The sequence below is a fragment of the Macaca mulatta genome, chromosome 5 (assembly GCF_049350105.2).
Source record: "Macaca mulatta isolate MMU2019108-1 chromosome 5, T2T-MMU8v2.0, whole genome shotgun sequence".
Classification (NCBI taxonomy): domain Eukaryota; kingdom Metazoa; phylum Chordata; class Mammalia; order Primates; family Cercopithecidae; genus Macaca; species Macaca mulatta.
In genome coordinates this window covers 140,469,570-140,492,544 of record NC_133410.1, presented here as the reverse complement: position 1 = coordinate 140,492,544, position 22,975 = coordinate 140,469,570, and the positions used below count along the sequence as shown (strand labels likewise).

The window sequence follows — 22,975 nt, the reverse complement described above, 5'->3', positions numbered from 1 at the left end:
TAAACTTGAGTCTAATATATTCATTAGTGAGATTTATTGACAGATTACAGACCTAATGAAAGACATCAAATTCTCAGATTCAAGAGAAATAACACATTACACACAAGATACATAAGATGAATTAATTCCTAGGCACACCTAAGTTTTTATCATAACCTGTACCTTCAGTCATCTTCATTCTTCTTGACCTGATCTATTTTTCTCATCCTATTTACCACCTTCAAACATATGGTACATATCCTATTTATTTTGGGTATCTCATATTACAATATAATCTCAAAACAGATTTTGTTGATTTTATTTGCAAGATGTAACCAAAGTGCCTAGCTTATTTTTATAGCATAGTATATGTTCAAAAGTTATTACCAAATAAATATAAAGCACATTTATGAATGGTGAAGGAGAATATAAAACAGAGGGAAGACCTTCAGAACTACCAAGACAAAATGACACATAACTTAAATGTCAAAATACCAATACTGATTTCTTATCAACAGCAGTAAAATGTAGGAAAAAATTTGGAAAATATCCTCGATGTGTTTAGACACACTTCTATATATTAGAGGTTTATAAAACATAAAACACCTTTTATAAATGAGTCAAAATAATGACATTTTAGACAAAGAATAACAGAAAATTTATCATCCAGAAACACCTTCTAAAGAAATCTCAAAAGACAAATTTCAAACAGAGGAAAATGAACACAGATAAAGGATTTGAGATAAAATAAATAATAATGAGAAAAACAGAATATATATGGAAAGTATAAAAAATAAAATTTACTTCACTACAAAATTGAAATGTAGGTTTATGAAAAACAGAAGCCAAATTTTTGAAACCAATAGACTACAATTAAGATATTAATCAAAGAGAAAGTTTTAACTTCCTTATGTTTATAAGTAAACATGTTTTGCTGGGGGTCCCTATTGGTCTTCTGCTTTGATGATTTACTTAAACCACTCTCAGAACTCAGAGAAGCAATTATACTTATGTTTATGGTTTATTAAAATAAAAGGATGCAGATTCATATCAACAAAGGAAAAAGGTGCTCAGGGCAAAAGTTCAGGAGACACCAGGCACAAACTTACAAGTGTACCATCACAGTAGAATCACATGCAGATACACTTCAATCTCTCAGTAATGCTGTATACAACCACATGTTAATTCTTGGCAATGAGAACAGCTTATTTAATCTTTGATGTCCCAGGTTTTTATTGGTGGTTAATCACGTAGGCATACAATGCCCACGTGACAAAACTCAGCAAATTCAGCTTCTTTTCCATGATCCCTCTAGAACAAAAACAGGCATTTGGCATAAATCATATCTTAGAATAAACATATCTGGTTAAATTGATACCACATGGTTCAAATAAATATAACATGGCTCAGGGCCTCAGGCATATAAAGTCAGTCATTCACCATAAACCCAAGGCCTCAGATGTACAAAAACACTCTTCACGGTAATATTACTTCCAGAACTCAGAGTCTAGTTAGTCCTAAAGACAAATTACCTTTAAATGTACAGGGTTGAAGAAACCCTGGCCTGCTGAGTTAACATATTCTTGCCTAATCCATATTTATTGTCCCTGGTCTAGTCTCTCCTGTGGCAAAACAATCATTTTTCTGAGCATCTACGTTGAATATAGCATTTATATGACAGTAACAACAGTAATATTAACATGAATATGCCTAGCATTTTATAGACACAGTGTAGGGTAAAGATGGGGTTTTAAAAATTACTAATGCATCCTACAAGACCATTCCATATACTTTAATATTTTGTACAAACAAAATTACCCATTCCTCCTCTCAATCTGCTTTTATTTTTACCTTTTGATAAATCTGTGCAGAACTATTTAGCACTGAAATTAGATAATGGTTAGCTAAATTCTGTTTTCTCAGGCCATTTATTATTCACCCGTATTACATTCTGAGGAGGCTTTCTGGGTTCCTAACGGGTTGTGGACATAGCCAGTCACCCTGTCTCAGTTCACAGGCTCTAATTGACAATGATCTCTACTATATGCTGTCATACACCAGGAAGCACTCCCTTCTTAGAGACAAGACACAAGAATTAGAATTGTTTACATCTCTGCTACCTGTACTACAGGATGTCTTATCTATTCTTGGGACAATGGCAATAACAATCAATTAATATAAATTATGAGTGACCTCAGAGATGGGGTCCCTAAAGATTATATAAATGTGTCCCTCAGCAGCTAAGAAAAACCATTGCTGTATGGTTATTTAGGCTTCCATCTTCTTTAAAGTGATAAAGTGATGTTATTGAGTCATAATACAAGCTCATTACCAGCGTTGGGTCCCAGCATTATCCATTATTAACTGTTGAGTCCACTTTACCCAGTTCGCTACAACTTCATCATTTTTCCAGGTTGAATCTCATCCCTTCCTCTCTCATAGATAAGAATTTCCTCTAATCTATTTTAGTTAATAAATCTTCTTCCTTAAAAGCCCTTAATGATTAAAAATGAATTCAGCTTCACAATGCCTATACGAGCACTTATCTCCCTGAAGGTTTTTTTCTGTTTTATAGGCCAATCCTTAACCCAACATGGTTGTTGTCATTGCAGACTAGATTTAACCGGAATCAGGAACCATGTTTTATACTCCAAACTGTTTGGTTGTCAGTATGAGGACAAAAATAAGAAAAAACAAAACAACAAACAGACAATAACAAAAACACCAGTTCTCTACAATTTTTGAGAAACAGAAGAGGAAGGAATACTTCTCAATTCATTTTATGAAGCAAGCATGGGACTTAAACAGAATAAGACATAGATGATTAAAAAAAAAAAAGGAAAAAAAATTAAACAAAGAAAACTTTAGACCAACATACCCTAGATGAAAATCTACAAATATACCATAGATGCAAAATCCTCAACAACTTGAATATGACACTATGTAGAAAAGTGATAAACATGACCAAGCTGTGTTTATTCCAGAAATGCTAGACAGGTTCAACATTTTTAAAAATCTAATAATATAATTCATCATATTAATTTTCTAAAATGGGAAAACACATGATCATTTCAATAAATGCAGGGGAAAAAGACACTATTAAACAATTACTTGTGATAAAAATGCAGCAAACCAGAAATAGCAAAAAATTCCTTCATCTTGATAAAGAGCATAGAAAAATCCATCATATTTAGCTGTGAAACACTGACTGTTTTCCACATCTATGCTCAGGAATAAAGCAAGGGTGTTTGTTTTTATCACTCATTTGCAACATAATACTTAGAATTCTATCCAGTGTATAAGGGAAAAAAGGGAGAATAAAATAAACGCAGATTGGAAATAAATAAGTAAAACTGTTCCTACTTGTGAATAATATTATTATATATGTAGAAATTTTTACAGCATTTAGGAGAGAGAAGGAATGTAGAAAAGGGAAAGGAAGGGGGAGGAAAAAACAAAGGAGAAGGAGAAAGTAAAAGAACAGTGGAAGGAAAAGCAGTGTCTCATAAAATTAAGAGAGATTTAACAAGATTAGGACACAAGGTAAAAACAGGTTTCCTGATATTATTAAACGCATTTCAATAACTTCCCAAGCATAAAGATTTCTTAGGTAGTTGAATACTTTGGTCAATTTCCAGAGTCATGAAAGTCTGTTTTAATCAATTTATAGTGGCCTTTTATGTAGAGGATTTGCTGGTCTTTTCAAGTGACCATAGTACACATCAATGGGTTGATTGAATATGGAAACTATCTTGAACTCCCAAGATAAACGCGAATTAATAATGATATATTTTACCAACACACGTGCATGCACACACACACACACACACACACACACACACACACACACACAGACATGAAAGGATTTAATTGGATAATATTTTGCTGAAGTTTTTGAAATCTAAATTAATCATCTAAAGGCATATTTGTCTACAGGACACTTTCTTGTAATGTTTTTTTTTTATGGTTTGGTATGGGGATAATGGTAGACTCATAAAATATTGAAAAGTGTTTCCTCTTTTTTATTTCTTCAAGTTTTGTGTAAAGTACAAATTATATTTCCTTAAATCTTAGTAAAATTTGTCAGTTAATTTATCTAGGTGGGTATTAATAAATTTCAAACATATGCATAGGGGTGTTCATACTATTGCTTTCTTTTTGAGTTTGCCTTAGTAGTTTGTATCTTTTGAGGGATTGGTACATTTAATATAAATCAATTAATTTATATTTATAAATTTCATCATGGTATTCATTTAGATATTCTTAAACTTTTGTAGGACAATGGAAGTGTTATTTCTATCATTCTTTTTTTGTTTGAGACAGAGTCTCGTTCTGTCACCTAGGCCTGAGTGCAGTGGCCTGATCTTCACTCACTGCAAACTCCGCCTCCCAGTAGGTGGGAATTCTTGTGCCTCAGCCTCCCGAGTAGGTGGGAATGCAGGCATGCACCACCATGCTCAGCTCATTTTTGTATTTTTAGTGGAGACAGGGTTTCACTATGTTGGCCAGGCTGTTCTGGAACTCCTGACCTCAAGTGATCCGCCTGCCTCGGCCTCCCAAAATGCTGGGATTACAGGCATGAGCCACCACCCGTGGTCACTTCTATCATTCTTAAAATTTGTAAATTATTTATTTCCTATTATTTTCTCCTTAGTCTGGCCAGAGATTTAACAATTTTATTGATCCCTTCAAAGATCTAAGTTTAGTTTAATTTACTTAACTATATACTTTTTCTCTGTTTAATGTTGTTTATTTCTTCATCAACCTTTATTATTTTCTTCTTTCTGATTGCTTCAGAATTAATTTGTTCTCATTTCTATAATAATAGGTTGGAAGCTTTCATCATAATTTCAAGGTAATTTTTCTGTTCTAATGCAAGCTCTTAATGGGATAGATTTTTCCCTGAACACATCAATTTAAGCATTTTTGATACGTTATGTTTTTTTAATTTATCTTACTTTTGGCTAGGTTCATGTTTAAATATACATACGTGCAAGAATATTTTCCCTTGAGTCATATGGATTTAGAGATTTTAAAAAGGCAAAAAAAGTATTTTGGAAATTTATAGGAGACTTAGTTCACCATAATTGTTACATAATTGTACATATGTTGCAAGTAATGTACTAAGAAAAGTATTTATATTTGTATACATGTTTGGTCCTTAATGATGAAATTAATGCACAGTTGTCTAACTATAATAATTTCCTTATAATCACACTAGTTTTCTTTTGGTGCCACAAGATGATGAACCTCACTTCAGTGTGACCAAGCAAAATGAGGTACAAAAACTGTCCAATCAATGTGAACATATCTCAAATTCATATGAATTTTATAAATATTTTACATGTAAATTCAATTAGAAATTAAAAATATATAACATATTTTATTTCAGAAATATCTGTTTGCCTTTTGGAACTCAAAGTTCAAAACCTTCTGTTGTCATCTTTAAATAACTATTTTTTAAGTTAATTTCTAGCTGGATCTATGAAAATGCTGTCACACAATGTGGAAATAAAGGAAACATTTACAGAAAAATTGTCCATATGGACACATTTTAGACAGATGATCTAATTAGCATAGTAGCCACTAAACTGGTAAATAAACACTTCTGTTGATTTGCTGTTTAATCAGCATCTATTCTAAATTCTGTAATATTATTTAGTAAAACAGTTTATTTCAATCCATAAATGTATTTTATAAATTTATGCCCAGGAAACTGCCAAGTAAACCATGGAATTATTAACTGTTTTCTGTAAGTGATGGTCTTTTTTATTTCAAGCTGCTTTCTGCAGTGGATTGATGAGAGTTAAAGAAGATTAAAATGCTTATTCTGTAACGAAAGCCAATGCTGGCATGCTGATATATAATCTCTATAGAAAAAAAGTATTCATCCCTTAGTCTAAGATTTTTAACAGTGGTTCTAAGCACTCTTAAAAATTGTATTATTTAGACATCTTATCGTATATTTAAAAAAATATTTTCTTAGAATACTGTGGATGTTATACAAGTCATATAACAGAGAGATAATTTCTTATGTAAATTTACAATACAATTTTTTAAAATAAAACTATTGTGAAATTATTTTCAAATGTTATAAATGTTAATGAGTTTTGTTATATTGGTTCCAATATTTCTAGCATACAGAAAACATCATTTTCCCTGGGAATTAATATTTGGAAATGATGTTTAAGAAAAACCACGTTTCATGTTGGAAAATGCTATGTCTGGTATAACTATAGATGTTCGGAAAGCTGTTCAGTTATGCTAAAGATAAAGAAAGGAGAGAAAAATGACAGAAGGGGAAGTCTGAACAAAACAAAATAATACCTGAAAATGTTGAATGTATATCTAATATTTGTGAATGTTTATATTCTCTATTTCACCATTATTTAAATATTTATATTTTCAAAGGGAAACAATAATTTTTTTGAAATCATTTTAGTTTTTTACAGAGTGCTGTATTTTTTTCTTTTCATTTCAATTTGGTAAGCAAACAAAATGAAAGTCGGAATATTATAGATAATTAGATTTACTTTTGGAGGTTTGTTGAAACTCTTTATCCTTTATGTATGTATTTCAAGTAGTATAATAAAAAAGAAATATAAAATGATTAGATATACATAAAGGAACTGCAGATAATGTTTTTGACATGTTCTTTCTTTTAATATATTTTGCAGATATAGCCATTCCAGATTATTATTTCACAAACTAAGATGATTCTCAGTAGGGAAGTCTTACTGCATGCCGTTTTCATCAAAGGGAGCTTAGTTTATTTGCCTGTCTGAATATTGACATTATATTACTAATTTACACATTGGGGAAAGGGTCAAGAGATCTCCAAATTTTTGTTGACTTGATATTAACCTGAAAGGGGAACGTTAATAACTGACAAAATATATCCACAGTAGTTAGACATCAAGATAAAGTTACATTTAATTTTTTTAAAAAATCTACTGCATATTGTTGAATTATTTTATATATATATATATATTTGATGTACAGGAAATAGAATTCATTGGTGGGCATGAGTAAAGAGGGGGCAGCTCTTTTCAAATGCAGGGCTAGCTGCTTGTACAGGGGCCCATGATTCCAGGGATATATTTGGCCCCATAGCCATCCAGGATGAGTTGTTTCTCAGTCACCAAGTCTTAAAATGTATATGCATTCAACTTAGTAAAATCGCACTTCCTTGAGATGTGGTTCTGTGGGCATTCATTGAACTTGAACTTGGCCCTAAATAAGGACTCAATTGTATGCTCCAGGTTTGGCAGCTCGGTATGGATGAACATGGCCAATGTGAACTCTGGCCTCTGTGTCCTGGGGCTTTCCAAAGGCATAATACATCCAGTCTTAAACCTAGATTGGGGAAAGCACTAGATTTGAGACATAAATGTTCAATGGCAAAGGCTATTGCACACAAGGAACAGGCTGCTGTACACTACCTAGGATGCTGCTGTTTGCAGCCATTGCATACCAGGCCCCCACTAGAAAAAGAGCTGGGTAGCTTAATTGATTGTAGAAATTATTTTATATATTAAATTTTTCGGGATTAGTATCTTTTATTCAAGATAGCTAAATGTAATTTATATTAGACCATATACAGTAAGTTGTAAATTATAGAAATTGTGCACATCAAAGTCATATTAAGTGGGCAATATGGCCTTTAACATAATAAAGTTTATTGATAAAAAATAAAATAAAATAATGTGGTTTTGTAGTGCTCTTGTATGTCAACTAAAACAAATTAATAAAACCTATTGAAACCTATAATCTTTAAAACTATCTACTTACACTTTGGGAGGCCTAGGTGGGCTGATCACCTGAGGTCAGGAGTTCAAGACCAGCCTGGCTAACATTATGACATACGCCTTTACTAAAAATACAAAAATTAAACAGGCATGGTGGTGCTTGCCTGTAATCCCAGCTACTCAAGAGGCTGAGGCAGGGAGAACTGCTTGAACCCAGGAAGGGAAGGTTACAGTGAGCCAAGACTGGGTCACTGAACTACAATCTGGGCGACAGAGCGAGACTCCGTCTCAAAACAAAACAAAACAAAAAACAAAAAAACAAAAAACACACAAAAAATGCTATCTACTTAAATATTTCATTAAAATAAATATTTTTCTGCTATCCTAGGTTTGTTTTGTCTCAATAATATACATAGTGTATTGGTTGTCTGAAAGTGTTAAATAGAAGCATATTTTAGGGCATTGCTGAAATATCATCCTCCTTTTCCTACTCGAAGTTATGCAATGGTGTATTGATTAATGCATTGGAATTTGTTAATAAGCAGTTTGTATGTCTGAAAAACCAATGTTCAGATTTAACCAATGTAGGTTAAATCCAGCAATCAAATACCAGAGAGATATTTCAGAATATTATTTTTGTATAAGAAAAAACACTTTTCAAAAAAAAAGTAAGGTCATTAGGAAGGCATTGTAAAGTTAATCTTTTCCAGCAAAGCTATTACATTTATTTTTCTGCAGTTCTTTAGTTATAAAAAGCAGAATGTAGTTACAGGATCTAGTCAGGGTTAAATTGATTGAAAAATGAAAAACATTGTTTCATTTTTAAATGGATTAACAATTAAGCAAGTTGTTTATGTTGTCCCACTTATGTACTAGAATATGCTACATTCTTTTGGGCATCTTTTAGACCATAGGGCTAAAATTTTGAGAATGACAGAGAGATAATTAGGAGCTCAGCACAAAGCAAAGTGTTACGAATTAGGAAAATAAATAGAATAGAGATCAAAATTAGATAGATTCAGAATTGGAATGATACTGAAAACAAGAGATGGAACTGCAGAAAATACTATGGCAGATCATTCATTCCTTTGAATGGTGAAAGTAATAAAATGGCTGACAATTGAAATGAAAAACCAGACCCAGATGAAAAAATGCAAACCAGTAAAGTTGCCTAGCCCTATTATTTTACTCAATTGTAGGAAATACATTAAAAAAAAAAAAGTTGTTCATTATGAATCTTTTTTTCTAACATGGGAAGAACGCACCACTACATCTTTCTCATTTTTTCATTCAAATGTTTGTGTTTTCTCATATAATTTATAATTTTAATTTATTTTTCAATAGATGTTGCCCATACAGTCTAGTTAGATTCATAGTTGCAATGTTTCATGGGGTATATTTGCTCCCTATGGAATAGCACATAACATCAATCTCCAGATGTGTCACTAGAGGGATTTGTATTTATCCACATAAATCTACAGTTGCAAGTAGAAAAATTACCTGTGAAAATGTTGTGATATGAATGTCTTTCAACTTTTTAAAAAGTAAAGAGAAAATGATGAACAAATATGAGTTGGAAATCAGAATGAACAAATCATGAAAATATAGTGTACCCTTTCAAACATTTTGAAAATTAAGAGAAATTGGTAGAACAGCTATATTATCATTTACAAAAATGTTTCTCTACCTGTAGAATAAGCAATTACTTTGCCCTCTAATTTCCAAATAACTTACAGAACATTTATTTCCTACAGTAATTGGAATGGCAGGCTGGCAGACTGAGTTGGTAGCCCAATTGGTTCCTCACATCAAAATATTCCCTTTATTATTTCCTTATTTTCTCTCTTAATTCTGGCACTCCTTCATGATTGAACTTACAGTTGTTCTTTTGTCTACTAATTTTCAAGTAAGTCTGTGCTCTCTATAACTTTCTATCTCAGTTTCCTTCTACCTTCAGCCTTTTGTCTAAACATTCTTATTCTGGCTTGTTTCCCTTAACTCTTGACATCAATCTCTGTTCCTTCAATATTCTGTTCCTTCTGCTGGAAGCACTCTTTCCCAGATTTCACCCATTTTACTTGTGTCAATCTCTGTGTCTGAGTTAAATGTTTCTTTAGGTTTCTATCTAGGATTGTCTGTCCATTTGTAATTTTTCTATATCTGTCATGGTAACACACTTACATCCTTTACTGAAAAATGTCTCTTTTTAAAAATATATCAATGTGTTTGTTTATTTTCTTAAAATGCCCTCTTAAACTGCAATGTCAAAGAAGATAAGTATGATATTTGGATAGTAATATCTACCACTTAATACAGAAACTATTCTAGCACTTGTATAGGTAGTATAAGACGTATTTTTTAGAACTCTAAAATAAAAATATCATATACGTAAGTTAAAAATTCATTTCCCACTGCTATCTCCTTTTCCTTTTAACACGTTGATATCATTTGGGTCTGTGTCCCCACCCAAATTTCATGTCAAATGGCAAGTCCCACTGTTGGAGGTGGGGCCTGTTGGGAGGCGATTGGATCATTGGGCGGTTTCTCTTAAATGGTTTAGCACCATCTCCTTGGTGCTGTTCTTGTGATAGCGAATGAGTGAGTTATTTTGAGTCTAGTTGTTAAAAGTGTATAGCACCACCCCACCTCTCACTCTTCTTCCTGCTCACAGTCATGTGAAGTGCTGGCTCCCTCTTCACCTTCTGCCATGATTTTAAGTTTACTGAGGCCCCTCCAGAAGCCCAGCAGATGCATCATGTTTTTTGTATAACCTGCAGAACCATGAGCCAATTAAACTGCTTTTCTTTATAAATGGCCCAGTCTCACGTATTTCTTTAGAGGAATGTAAGAATGAACTAATAGAGAAAATTGGTACAGAGGAATGAGATATTGTTGTAAACATACCGGAAAATGTGAAAGTGGCTTTGGAACTGGAGAGTGGGCAGAGGTTGGAAGGGTTTGGAGAGATCAGAAGAAAACAGGAAGATGAAGGAAAGTTTTGAACTTATGAGTCTTGTTACATTGTTGTGACCAAGCTACTGATAGAAAGGCATGATGTAGTCCAGGCTGAGGAGGTCTCAAATTTGAGTTCAGGAACTTATTGGGAACTGGAGTAAAGGTCGCTTTAGTTAGGTATTAGCAAAAAGGTTGGCTGCATTGTGCCCCTACTCTAGGGATCTGTGGAATTTTGAACTTGAAAGTGATGATTTAGGGTATCTGGTGGAAAAAAATTTCTAAGCAGCAAAGCATTCAGGAGGTAGCCTCACTACTTCTAACAAACTATTTTGATGAGTGTGAGCAAAGAAATGACATCAAACTGAAACTTATATTTAGAAGGGAAGCAGATTGTAAAAGCTTGAAAACTTTGCAGGCTGGCCATGTGGTAGAATAAAAGCTCATTTTCAGGAAAGAAGTTCAAGCAAGCTGCAGAAACTTGGTTAACTAAAAGGTAGGCAAATGCTGATAGCCAAGAAAATGGGGAAAGACCCTCCAGGGCATTTCAGAGACCTTTGTGGCAACCCTTTCCATCACAGGCCCAGAAGCCAAGGAGGGAAGAATGGTTTTGTGGCCCAGTCATAGGGCCCCACTGCCCTGTGAAGCCTTAGGACACTACTACGTGCATCTCAGTTGCTCCAGCTCTAGCCATGGCTCCTTGGGGCCAAGGTACAGCTCAGGCTGCTGCTCCAGAGGGTTCAAGCCAAAAGTCTTGGTGGCTTCCATATAGTGTTAAGCCTGAGGGTGCACAGAGTACAAGAGTTGAGGCTTGGGAGCCTCCACCTAGATTTCAGAGGATATATGGACAAACCTAGATGTACAGTCAGAAGTCTGCTGCAGGGTCAGAGCCCTGATGGAGAACCTCTACTAGCACATTGAAGAGGGGGAAAGGTGGGGTTGGAGCCACCACACAGAGTCCCTACTGGATCACTACCTAGTGGAGCTATGAGAAGAGGGCCACTATCTTCCAGACCCCAGAATGGTGACCAACACTTCTACTGTGTACCTGGAAATGATGTAAGCACTCAACACCAGCCCTTGAGAGCAGCTGCAGGAGCTGAACCCTGCAAAGTCACAGAAGTGGAGCAGCACAAGGCCTTGGGAGCTCGCCCCTTGTAGTGGTATTCCCTGGATGGGAGACAGGGCGTCGAAGGAGATTGTTAAGCTTTAAGACTTAATAACTTCCCTACTGGGTTTCAGACTGCATGCAGATCATAGCCCCTTGCTTTTGGCCAATTCATCCCTTTTGAAATGGAGTATTTACCCAATCCTGGTACCCCCATTATACATTATATCATGGAAGTAACTAACTTGTTTTGTTTTTGTTTTAGTTTTTTGTTTTTAATCTTACAGGGTCCTAGGCAGAAGGGACTTGCCTCATCTCAGATAAGACTTTAGACTTTGGATGTTTGAGTTAATGCTAAAGTGAGTTAAGACTTCGGGGAACTGAAGGGAAGGCATGACTGTATTTTGCAAAGTGAGAAAGACATAAAATTTTGGAGAGACCAGGGCAAAATAATACGGTTTGGATCTATGTCCTCAGCCAAATCTCATGTCAAATTGTAATCCCCAGAGTTGGAGATGGGGCCTGGTGGGAAGTTATTGGATTGTGAGGTGATTTCTCTTGAATGGTTTAATACCACTTTCTTGGTGCTATTCTTATGATAGTGAGTGAGAGAGTGAGTTATTATGAAATCTGGTTGTTAAAACGATGTAGCACCTCTCCACCTCTCACTTTTCTTCCTGTTCCCAGCTATATGAAGCACCGGTTCCCTCTTCATTTTCCCACCATGATTATACATTTCATGAGGCCTCCCCAGAAGCCCAGCAGATGCAACATGCTTTCTGTACAGCATGCAGAACCGTTAGTCAATTAAACCTGTTTTCTTTATAAATTGCCCAGTCTCAGGTATTTCCTCATAGCAATGCAAGAATGGATTAATACACACCTAATAATATTATTTCTTTGAATCATGCAATCAATCACCAAAATCTGCTGTGCAAAATGGCTAGCTTCCTTTTATTGGTGGTTAACTGTTAATTAAGCATTATTTTTGGCTTTTCAGTGTTGTTGTTGTTGTTGTTCTAAGCTTGTACAAAGCCTCCATCAAGTAGTCCAATTCTCCAGCTTCTGTCACTCCTGAACAACATTTGTAGTTAAAAATACCTTCCAGCCAGGTGACACACACCTGTTGTCCCAGCTACTCAGGATGCTGAAGCAGGAGGAACACTTGAGCCCAGGAGTTCTGGGTTGTATGCACTATGCTGATCAAGTGACTGCACTAAATTTGACATCAATATGTTAGCTTCCAGGGAGCCGAGGACCACCAGGTTGCCTAAGGTGTGGTGAACCAGCTCAACTCAAAAATTGAGCAGGATAAAACTCCTCTGCTTATCAGCAGTGGGGTGAGTCCTTTGAATAGTCACTGCACTACAACCTGGGCAATGTAGTGAGACCCTATTTCTTAATAAAAAATAAAGAAAGAAATATCTTCCATATTTCTGCAAGTATTGTGAGGTATCTTTGATGTCGTGTTACCTTTTTGCAGTGAATGAAGTGTAATAACCTCTTGCTCATTTTGTTTACAAAAATAAATAAATAAAAGCAGGGCATTCTAAGTGGACTCAAGTTCCAAGTAATACAGACTTAATACTATTTATAGAATAATTCAGTTTTATGATATATTTCATGTGTTGCTATCCTCAGTTATATTTACTCATGTATACTGACACTTGTCAATGTCCTCGCTATATTTAATCACCTATTTTTAGATTTTAATAAATGTAATTAAATTGATAGCATTTCTATTTTTATAACAAGTTCTAAAATTAAGCCACAATTGAAAATTCATGATAAGATTAAGTTTGTTTTTTATTTCACTTGTAAATGTATGAATCTTAAGAATTTGGTATTTCCTAGCTAATATTTTTCTTTCTGTTCTTGGAAATTAATTTCAAATTATTTACCAGTTTCAGAAGTGTGCAGTCAGTGAAGAATCCAATATCATTTTGTTCCATCTACCTATAATTTGAACTTAAATATGTACACTTCCACAAATGTCACTGAAGCAAGTATTTCAAGTATTTATTTCCACATATAATTTCAATTATGGGGTATTCAGATATCTTGTTATATCAACAACTAAATAAATATATTAAATTATTTGAGATATAAAAAGTATATCTTGAATACACTACAATTCTAAATCTTTAAGGTAGGAAAACAGCTCAGCAAATGTTTTCCTCCACTGTCCGTGATGCAAATAGCTAATGACTGTACACACACACTCACACTCACACACATACATATACATTCTGTCCCAAATATAGATATATATTCACACTCTGATTCAATGAATTCTACCTCATGGCTCAGGATTTGAATAGATGGTATTTTTTTAACCTTTATCCTTTCCTCCACTGCAATTTATAATTGAATTAGCTTATTTGTTTCCGAGTAAAAACATTCCAGCATTGTGATACTATGATAAGGTTAAGATGTGAAGGTATTTTTTACCATTTACTCTAGAAAACCTATCTTATTTTCAGATTTATAACAACCTTTTCAAATTCACTAAGGAAAAGTGTCTATGTCTTATAGAGTGAAAAGCTCATCTTTACCAGTTAATTTACATTTTACTTTTTCCTAAAATCAAAGGTTCTCCATATCTGTAGGTACACCGTTTGACTTACATCCTATGTTATTTATTCTAAATAATTATATGAGAGGTAATGGTAATTTAAACAAATAAAATGATGGCTATTTATTAACTTCATCATATTTCACTGAGGTTTTCTTTACTTTAGGCTTCCTTGATGCCTGCAATGTATGCTAAAAGTAAATTTTTATGTGGAAAATTTAAAATATTTGAAAATGATGCTTATTGTTTGTCAGGCTTTGCCACTGTTAGCATGACTCAGTTCCCATAGTGTCTGTCACCTAGGGATATGAAGCATATGATTTCTCTGATCCAAAGCATTGCATATGTCTTAAAAGTCAAACAATGCAAAGATGTGATATTTAGAATACCAGTTATATAATAATGGAGAATGACTTAGCTTTTAAAACAACTGCTTTAAACATGACACATTTAAAGCTAATTTGTGACTTTCATATGTTTCTAAAACTTTCACAGTCACTAAATAATTTGAGTAAAGCAAATGGGTTTCAGACCAATTACAGCTTGGAAAGATTGATTACAAATTTTGAATAATATGTAACAAAGAAAAATTTGGTCATTTGATTATATACCTCTTCCCCAAGATCAAGTAAATACTTTATCAATAGAAAAAAGAAAGAAAAGCAAAAAGTAAAGAAAAAGAAAGCAACACTGCTATAAAGAACATATTTTTTTCTAAATGGAATTCAGCAGCAAACACAAAGAAAATTGAAGATACTATTAAAAAATACAATTTAGTATTAATATTGACCACATGTTTATACATTCACATAATTTTATAAAACAAATGCACTTCCGAGTATAAAACACACATAATACAAAAAAGATTATTACATTTTAAATTACTAAAATTTCCTCAATAGTTTTTCTACACCTGATGATTACTGTCAATCTCAACAATATAATTATAAATGATGTTTATTTCCAAAGTAGATTATTTTTGTTGTGTGTTTTATTCAATTAGGCGGAAAATTATAAGATTTTACCAGGGTGATTCAGAGTACCCTGGAAGAAATGTTTATGTAGACGACACTAAATCAAAGCTAGAAAATTAAAAATTTATAGTTAAATTTACTGGAAACTTAAAATTCTTTAAAAAATTATAGTTAAGTAAATAAATCAACTAAATTTTTCCTTTCTCCTTCATATTGCAGAGTGTAGCATTCCAGCCGGTTTACAATGAAGACTTCCCATTTTTATACTAATTTTAACTTGACTTTTATATATCAATATTAAGGAGAGGAAAAATAAGTGTGATTTTCTCCAGCTCTATATCCCTCCAAGGAGAGCTTGGGAACTGAAATCCTAATCAGTGAGCTACATTTGTAATATTTTTGTTTCAAATGAATTTGGAGTCCTCTGTAGTATTGCCAAAGTTGCAGAGCAGAAAAGAGGTTACCAATAAAATTGGGTAGTTCTCATCCCAATTACAGAATTAGGCCAAGTTATCAGATATGCAACAAATATCCACTCAGAAAGACTGAATATTTAAATATTTTAATTTATGCAGTATTAGCCTGTTGCTCAGTTATAGTATTTTGGAATTTTTTCTTTAAAACTGGATGTCAAACTTGTGGTTAGATGACATTACTGACTCATTTTGCACTTGATCAAAACAAATAATGCATAAAACAAAGCAATGTAAGTTATAAAGCGTTTTAAAATTGAAATAAGAGATCTTTATTTCTGTTGCGTATCAAATGGGATTTATTTACTTCCTTTTCTCAGAAACATCATATAGAAAATATTTCTACCCTATAAAAACTGCTAGTAACATTAGCATAAATGACTTACAAGTAGATACAGGCAAGATGAAACATAGATTAACTCATACCATCAAAGTCACAGGGCCAAGTTTAATTTCATTATGTAACTATTTTCTATCACTAAGCATAGTCCAGCTATAAGTGTAAAAGGATGATGAAAAGTATTGCTAAAACATTAAGTAAAAATATATTGAAAAGAACTCTTAAAGACAAGGAATACAAGAACACACCAATTTGACATCACACTTTATGTTCAGCCCTTTAGTGAAAAAAAGTTTTCTAATTAATATTTCATTTACCTTGGGGACAAGTACATAATGTAGTCATCAATTTGCTTAGATTCTGAAATACCATTCATTTATGTACATATTTTCTCTATTCAAATGTACTATTCATATCACTTGTCAATTTGCATATATTAAATCATCATGCATAATTTATCATATTTTGAATATTTTATTAATAATGGCCCTTTTCTACAATTTTTTATATGCACTTAAATTTTAAACACTCAAACATTCAAAGACTTAAAAATCAACACTTGAATTTTAAAATACTATTTGTATGAAATGAAATATTTAATCACAAATGTTAACTATGTTATTGCTGTGACTATTGGGATAGATAGTGGGCAGGTAGTATAAGCTATTTTGTTAATAAATAAAATTTTAAAATTAATCAATGGAATGTTCTTTTCGAACTACTTTGTTACTTCATTTTATTTAAATTTAGCATAAACTTTACTTCACCAGCCAATTCCTTAGTTGTTGTTCTCCATTAACTCCTGACTACTTTAGCTCTTGATCCCAAGCATGATGACGTTTGGTTTCAGAAGCTGCCACATTAACAATATGATCCTTGAAGCTACAATCATGCTAACCAATTTCGACAATTTTATATTTTATAGGGCCTAGTTCTGACATTCTATTGCTATTTAATTTTATAAATATTTTTAAAAACTTTGTTATTAAATTAAAAATACACCTCTAGAAAATAAATTGAAAGGTTTTTGTTTGTTTGTTTGTTTGTTTTTTGAGACAGAGTCTCACTCAGTCTATCACTTAGGCTAGAGTGCAGCAGCGTGATCTCGGCTCACTGCAACCTCTGCTTACAGGTTCAAGCGATTCTGCTGCCTCAGTCTCCCAAGTACCTGAGAATACAGGTGCCCACAACCACGCCCGGATAATTTTTGTACTATTAGTAGAGATGGGGCTTTGCCATGTTGGCCAGGCTGGCCTCAGCTCCTGACCTAGGTGATCCGCTCATCTGGGCCTCCCAAAGTTCTGGGATTACAGGCATGAGCCACTGTTCCCTGCTAAATTAAAAGTTTTTATATGAAAAAGATATACACAAAGTAAAGATACTTTTACAATATAAAATTGAATTATAATTGAGAAAAATATCTGCAGCCATATTAGAATAGTTCTATTTCAATAGTTAGCAAAAGATTTGTTAGTTCTGCTAAATAAAAAAAAAATTCAACACTTGTTAAAATGGTTAAGGATCACTTTATTTAAGATTAAAATGATAGGTGTCAAGATGATTCTAATAGGGAAGAAAGATAAGGTTCAACTCTGAACACAGCAAAGATATCTGGAAAGTGTAGCTAATGAGCAGAGTGAAGGGTTGTCGATTAATACAAATTACTAAAAGGAGGCATCAAGGATAACGGATTTCTTTTTAGCTAACTTAAGAGGAATCTTGCTGAAGGCAAGCCAGAGTGATCAGATATCAAGAGTGGGAGATTCACTCTAAACTAACTTAGCTGGATTCTTGCAACAGCTGGATTAGGCAGTGAAAAGACAGGGCCCAAGAACAAAGCAGAGTCAAAAACAGTGCTCCTCTTTTACACTGTTAGTGGGACTGTAAACTAGTTCAACCATTGTGGAAGACAGTGTGGCAATTCCTCAAGGATCTAGAACTAAAATGCCATTTGACCCAGCCATCCCATTACTGGGCATATACCCAAAGGATCATAAATCATGCTGCTATAAAGACACACGCACATGTATGTTTATTGTGGCACTATTCACAATAGCAAAGACTTGGAACCAACCCAAATGTCCATCAATGATAGACTGGATTAAGAAAATATGGCACACATACACCATGAAATACTATACAGCCATAAAAAAGGATGAGTTCATGTCCTTTGTAGGGACATGGATGAAGCTGGAAACCATCATTCTCGGCAAACTTTTGCAAGGACAAAAAAATAAACACTGCCTGTTCTCACTCTTCAGTAGGAATTGAACAATGAGAACACTTGGTCACAGGAAGGGGAACATCACACACTGGGGCCTGTCGTGGGGTTGGGGGAGGGATAGCATTAGGAGATATACCTAATGTAAATGACAAGTAAATGGGTGCAGCACACCAACATGGCACATGTATACATATGTAACAAACCTGCACGTTGTGAATATGTACCCTAGAACTTAAAGTAAAATTAAAAAATTAAAAAAAAAAAAAAAAGAAAAAAGAAAACAGTGCTCCTAGAAGACTGACTAAAGCTTAGACAAGAAGAAAGTCTTTGTCAGTTCAAAAGTCACTTTCTATACTTATGATTTGGCCATGAATATCCCCATCTTTACTTAGTTTGGAGGAGTGGACTCAGCAGCATGTATGTTATGGAAAAAAAGAGATTCAGAAAAATTACTTACATAAGTTTGAAAGGCAAGATGAATCTGGCCGTATGGCAAAATCCAATAGAACTCTTCTGGTTATGAGTAATTTGTAAAATAATTCATACATTGCCCATTATATGTGTTAGATATATGTAAATGTTACCATGCTTATTCTTCAAAGTGGAAAAAGTGAAATACAAAGACAAATACAGTAAAGCAATTTATTTTAGTTTTTGTGAGAAGTTGTTCTTCTAAGGTATGTCACATGACTCTATGCCCTCAGTTTGAATCTCTCATTGAACCATATGTAAATTAACTAATAAAATGAACTTTGAATTATATATGTCACTATGTGCAAATTAACATTCATTGACTGTATGTGTGTATAAATATTGGCCATTAATATAAATATAGCCATTTACATCTTCATAAAGAGAATAACATTTCCAACTACAAATTCCTTCAAAAATTGGACTCATATCAATTGAGAGTATTTCAAATAATTACTAAACTGATTTACTTGAACAAATATAGAAAATATTATCTAAGCTATGTGTACCTATGTTATTACATTCCTAGAAATTAGGGGGAACATTTATTCCCTTTGATTGAATATGAGTTTCTGACTTAACAAAATATATAATAGTGAGTCAGTAAAATGAAAACTTTGACCAAGGATGGAAAGTGCTCTGAATTATCTAAAAGACATTTTCATTGCAGTTAACATTTGCCTGTGTAGAACAGATTAATATTAAAATCTATTCTTTTCATTTAACAAAATTTAGCAAATGTAGAATTTTCTATTGGGTCATTTCTTCTGAAGTTTCTTCTCTGTTGACCCTTCTCCCACTTCATGTTGCAAGTTGTGACATCATACTTCATTTATCACATTCATATTCAAGGCAAACTAAATAGAATCAGGATGATAGGCTTGTACATTTATCCTTTTTTTACAGAAACCTCTAGAGAAATGTCCAGCTGTATTGTGTCTCACCTATAAAAGGTGGTTCGCATTTCCAAATATTCATGGATAAAGATAGAAAAATCAAGAAAAGGAGCTGTTATGAATACATGACAGCAAACATAATTTGGGGCTTAGATTCATAACCAAATAGAAGTTCTGTAAGTAAGAAATTCAGAGAAAATTAATATTAGGCAGGCAAAATCCATGTTAGTATATCCTTATGTATGTAACTAGAAATATATTGCTAATTTTAATAAGCTTACTTTCAAAAATGTATTCTATGTTTTATGATTACACTTTAACATGTGTTCATTAACTGTGTGTGTTCCTATACCTTGGCATATTTGGATATGATTTTTAGCAATAAATAGTGGGGCAAGATGGAAAATCTGAAGTTTTAGAAAAACTAAATATAAGACAAAAATAATATACATTCAACTAAAAAGGAGTTGGCAACGAACTTCTCCGATTCTATATCAAATTTGCAAAATCATGGAATATGTATCAGTAATTATAGACTACCATAGGGTAATATTAATAATAAATTGTCATAAAGTAAATTAGTTAACGGAAAATGATAGATATTAATTATTGAATGATAAAGCACACGTAAAACAAAATGATAGTAGAAATAATCATACACTCAAACATAACAATCTATATGTAGAAGTCTAGGCTTTCCAAATTACAGCTGGTTACTCAAAAAATCCTTGAAAAGAGTGAGAAGTTGATGGGGTGATTATATTTTTAAGCTATGAAGCCAGATGGTGTGATGTTTCATCTCAGTACCACTATAAAATAAAGTTTCAATCCTGTTCATGTCACTCTTAATTTTCACTAGCTTTTTGAGTAAGGAAAACTCGAGTCCATCCCTTCCCTGATTTATCTCTTTCTAAAGCAACATTTTAACTGGTTGATGACTTAACATCACTGCAACTATTTTCTCCTTCATTTAAGAACATAATTAACCATTTATGTGGGCATGTTTATTTTACACTTCAATTTTGGCTCAAGGAGTATGACACATATTGACTTCTTTCTTTCATTTGCCATATTAAATCCGTGAACACCTACCTTTAAGATGTATCAGATTACTTTTACCCCTTACTAGCCATGTCCAGGCAACTGCCAAAGCACTGGATCATTGGAATAGCTTCATAAATGACAACCCTATTTCCCTCACTTTGATTCCTAGAGGCTGTTTTCCAGCCAGGAGTCAGAACGATTATAAAACATAAATTAAATAATTTCACAGTTTTGCTCATAGCTTTCTAATTGTTCCCCTTCTCAAAGTAAAACCTAAAACCTTGTCATTGCTTTTGAAAGCAACAATATGCGATCCTTCTCCCTACCTCTCCCAACTTCTTTTATCATAGCTCTCATTGCTTTGGTCATTCTATCCTTAATAGCCTCCTGATATTTCTTGGAAATGTCAAGATTCACCCACCTTAGAAACCACTTTGTTTTTCTATCTTTAAAAGAGCTATGTGCTATAGACATTTGCTTGCTACTCCACTTACTTCTGGAAATCTCAGATGAATTATTTTTAGAGGCAGACAGTCACTCTGAATCTGCATTCAAATTTCACCCTAGAACTTATCCACATGTTATTACTGATTTTTTTTTTTTTTTTAATTTTCACTACCTTTCTCCCCCAAAAAGAAATAACATAAGCTCTTTTAGTCAGGGACAGCTATTTTTTTTTTTTTCTTTTTTCTTTTTTCTTTTACTCTTACCCTGGCATGAAGACACATTTCTGGCATAGAGCAAATGATTAATAAATATTTGTTGAATAATCTTGCAGAAGTTAATCCTTAATTTGTCAACTGTTGATTCATTTTAGTCTGAAATCAATGACAATAAAAAATAATCGTACTTCTATTTTGTACTTTTTTACTCAGAGTAAATATTTATTGAGATTTAATTTGTGCCCTGTAAACTGCTAAACTCCTAAATCCATTAGGAATATTTCTCCCATGAGATAAATATTTACTCTTCATTGAGGATATAACCAGCAAAGCAAGTTATAGTCTAGGACTGTAGTCTAAGACTAGTCTAGGTTGTAGTCTAGGAGTTACAAACCATCTGATTTTTTTATGTGGAGCCGGTAACATCAAGGTGAAAATAACTAAGAAACAAAGCAAGGAATAGTGATGAAAGTATTAGCACTAGCAGGGAACTAATACTTTCCTCATGATAGTAAGGTCAATGAGAGAAACTAAAGTTTCAGATATCCAGTAACGAGCCATTTCATGGTAGAAATACCGCTGGTGAGAAATGGGACCAGGGAGAAATATGATCTCTGATGTAGGCGTCATTAGAAGCAGAGAAAACAAACAAAAACAGAAGTGGCCCTTCTCCTTGCCTTTTCCTGCCCTTCAATCTTTGGCTTTTACCTTCCGTTGCCTGAATCTGCCCAAAGACTAGATGACAAGGAAGCATGGGAAATGCAGATTTCTGTTACAGTGAAAAAATAAAACTGCTGAGGAAATTAATCTGAGAGCAAACTAATTATCATCAGCATATTAATATCATCACGTCATTTTACAGATTAAAAAATTCGAGTTCAGGGGCCAGGCACGGTTGCTCGCGCCTGTAATCACAGCACTTTGGAAGCCCGAGGTGGGCAGATCATGAGTTCAGGAGTTCGAGACCATCCTGGCTAACACGGTGAAAGCCTGTCTCTACTAAAAAATCCAAAAAAAGATTAGTCGGGCTTGGTGGCGGGCGTAGTCCCAGCTGCTCGGGAGGCTAAGGCAGGAGAATGGCGTGAACCCGGGAGGAGGAGCTTGCAGTGAGCCGAGATCGCAGCCACTGAACTCCAGCCTGGGCGACAGACTCTGTCACCCCCCCCCCAAAAAAAAAAAAGAAAAGAAAAGAAAAGAAAAGAAAAAATAGCAGCCCATACCTAGCTTATGGGCTGGCAATAGTTGGCACTCAATGACTGTCTTTTGAAAGTTGTTATTCCCTTGAGGCTGTTACAATTCCAAAATGAGATCGAGCAAAGTTTGTGATAGTTGTGATTGCACTTATAATTCATTTATAGGTGTTGAATTCTCCGTAAGGATAATCCAAGTACTTCACTTCCATTTATCCTTTGTAACATTTACTTAATACACACTTTGTGCCCTTATTGAACTTTTCTGTTATATTTTTAAAAGGTCTATTTGCCCTACTGGTTAACTGGAGTAGTTTTTTTTTTTTTTTTTTTTTTTTT

General features: G+C 33.7%; 1 non-coding gene across 1 annotated transcript; it reads right to left on the bottom strand.

Moving 5' to 3' along the window:
• Positions 1-7,367: 7,367 nt before the first annotated feature.
• LOC114678566 (small nucleolar RNA SNORA70) lies at positions 7,368-7,498 on the bottom strand. Its single transcript, XR_003730001.2, has one exon. It is a non-coding gene; the product is annotated as a small nucleolar RNA SNORA70 (small nucleolar RNA).
• Positions 7,499-22,975: the final 15,477 nt, after the last annotated feature.